This window comes from Dendrobates tinctorius, unplaced genomic scaffold (genome assembly GCF_039654945.1).
Source record: "Dendrobates tinctorius isolate UK_male_01 unplaced genomic scaffold, ASM3965494v1 ptg000270l, whole genome shotgun sequence".
Classification (NCBI taxonomy): domain Eukaryota; kingdom Metazoa; phylum Chordata; class Amphibia; order Anura; family Dendrobatidae; genus Dendrobates; species Dendrobates tinctorius.
Window position 1 is genome coordinate 11805526 of NW_027361937.1, and position 3048 is coordinate 11808573.

A 3048-nucleotide genomic window follows, 5' to 3' on the forward strand; every position below is an offset into this window, starting at 1 on the left:
TCATCTGCACCTTCCTCTTTGTCACCGTGTAAGGTGGTACAGTATAAGGGTAACCTGAGTTTCATCAGGGTCAGATTCTGGCTGTGTAGAGTGCGAGGGGAATGTAGTGGTCTGGGTCAATGTACCAGCAGAATCATCTAGCAGTGGCTGGGCATCAGTGCACTTGTGGCGTCCCCAGGAGTACGGTCACCACAGTGGAATTACCTTCCTCCTAGGGAGTGTGATGTCATGCTTGGGAGCAACGAAGGATCTCTCTAGCAGTTAAACCAACACACAACACATTTCCCACTCCAGGCCAGCAGGGAGACCTCTGAACCTGACTGCTGAGGAGCTGCTCTCTGTGGTCGGCAGGAGGTAAGTTAGGGCAGTCTGTGAAGGGAAGGGGAAGTGTGTGGATGTGAGAAGGGGAGCATGGTCCGGATTCCGGTCTCCGAGTTTGTAGGGACACTGACGTTCCTGCAGCCAAAACCGGAGGAAGTAGCAGTTGTAAATGCTCTGTACCCAACTAAGGCTCGGAGGCCCCAGCAGCGACGTGTGGGAGCCAGAAGGAAAAGGCTACGGCTGCCTGCCATACGAAAAAGTTCCAAAAGAGAGTCAACGGGGGAACTTCATTGAACTCAGCACTGCGAGTACCTCAGATAAGCGCTAGAACGGAGGCCACGCTACCTATCTGCAGAGAGAGAATTCCAAATTGGCTTACAGACTGACCAACTCCTTCTCCATCTGTACTCTGGGTCCTGGACGGCACTTACCAAGTACAGGTAAAGGAACTGCACGACTGTGTCTGTATCTTTCTCCTGCGCCTGACACACGGCTCTGCTACATCCTGCACTGCACACCATCTACCAACTCTTTCATCTGCCCTGCGACTACGGCCCTACCTGTGCAGGGCTTCTACATCTTAGCTGCACCACAACATCTGTCCCAGAGAAGCGACACTGCAGCGCTGGTCAATCTAATCAGAAACCACAGGTGGCTTCACGTATCATTCACCTATAAATGAAATTCACCCCTTTGCATGGATGCCCAGGGCCACGGAACGGGTCACCACCACCGTGACACATCCCTGTGAGACACCGACCCGGTACCGATTAACCCCACTGCCCTGGCTGGCCACCCACACTCCATGTCAGATTCATCTTGGACTGGGGAATTCACGATTTGACTTGATAACCCATGCATGGTATGATAGAAAGAGCTACATGGATTAATGTGAAGTGTGGCCTGCTGCCTCATTCAGTTTGGGTGGGGGTGCAGGACACAAGGAAAGGGGTTCTTCCTGACCAGGAGCCAGCACTTGACCACTCAGTGCTTGTATTTTTTGAAACTTCAGAAGAGGCGGGCATATTTGATGGAGTCTGTTTCGGCAATGTAAGCCAAAACCAATTCCTCATGCTCCGCCTTTAAAAGCGGTTAACCTACTCTCAGAAAAGGTATCATTCCAGGCGTTCCGGAGCCAGACCATAACGCAGGCTCAACACCTCCTGCCTTAGCTGCTATTGTGCTTTTGCCACTACCAGCAGATGCACCACCACCATCATCACCAACTGGCCCCGCCGCGCCCATGTCCGCGGCCTCTTCCACCAAACGTCAAAATTTTGCACAAAATAGACACAAAATAACATCAGATATATGGCACTGTATCAGAAATGTACAGCTCTATTCAGTCAAAGGATAATTGTCAATCTCCATTTAAATTCCATCAGTCACACACAGACGCTCACAGGCTCAGTATGGATTAGACAAGAATATAAAAAGTAGACAAAGTGTACAGTATCATCAGATAGCAGGTATATATAGCATAGTTTAAACTTTAACAATGTACGTCTATATATCAGGAGTAGTGTTGAGCCACCACGCTAGTGTTTTGGTTCGTCACACAGGAGGCAAGTTCGTTGAATGTTCGTCGAACCCCATTGAAAACAATGGCAGGCAAACACAAACACATACAAACACATAGAAAACAATTACAAAACACCTTAAAGCAGAGAAAATGCTCAGAAGACAAAAATTACATATGGAAAAGGGCAACTACATTTAGAAAAGAGGTGGAGGAGTAAAAGGAGGAGGTGGAGGAGACACAGATATAGGCTTGTCATTCCCTTATTAAGTCAAGAAAGGCTGGAATAAAAATGTAAAATACCAACCAAAAAAAAAAATTCTGAAATCGAACACGATCATATACTGTCTGACTTCCCACCAATAAATTATGCCAACTGGCGATTGGGCGGCGTTATTCCCACGAACCTCCAAACAGCGTCCATGAAGGCAAAGTGTTTGCTTTCCGGGGGCAGTATGATTGCAAAGCTGAACCTTAAAGGAATGTCAAAAAGGGCACCACAAGGAGTGGAGCCTGCGGCTTAATTGGACTCCACCCGGGAAACCACAACCATGCCACCTCAAGAAAAGATGCACATATTGAAAGCTTTGTCGATTGTGTGTGTGGTGTGGTATGTCCGTTTGTAGTTGTGCTAGCAATTTGTCAGCTTTATTCCGTTAACGAACGAGACTCCGGCATGCCCCCGCGGTACGCGTCAAGCTTACTAGAGGGATACGCGAGGCTCTGGCACTATCATGGTCTATCATGGCGTTACATGTCCGGGGCTGCATGCGCGCTACACTGAAAGGACCAGCTTTTGTCGCTTACAGGTGCAGATAACCAGCAGAACACCGTTAGTTATGGGGATCTGTGATTCCAATTATTCCCCGCGAATGATGATTTCCCAGTAAGTGCAGGTCAACCGCACTTCCTGAATTAGGCCTAACTGGCATTCCTGAAAAAAATGCAAAAAAATTACATGTCCAAACCACAGTTGCTGTAGCTTGCTTAACAGCTCGGCAGCCGTTCTCAGGCCCAGTATGGATTCAACAAGATTCTAGAAAGTTGATAAAGGGTACAGATTCACCGGGTAATATGTAGCATAGTTTACACATTAAAAACCTATGTCTATATATCAGGAGGCAGGCTCAGACGGTCTCAGGCCCAGTATGGATTAGACGTGATTGGACAAAGGTGAGAAAGGGTACCGTATCACTGGATAACAGGTA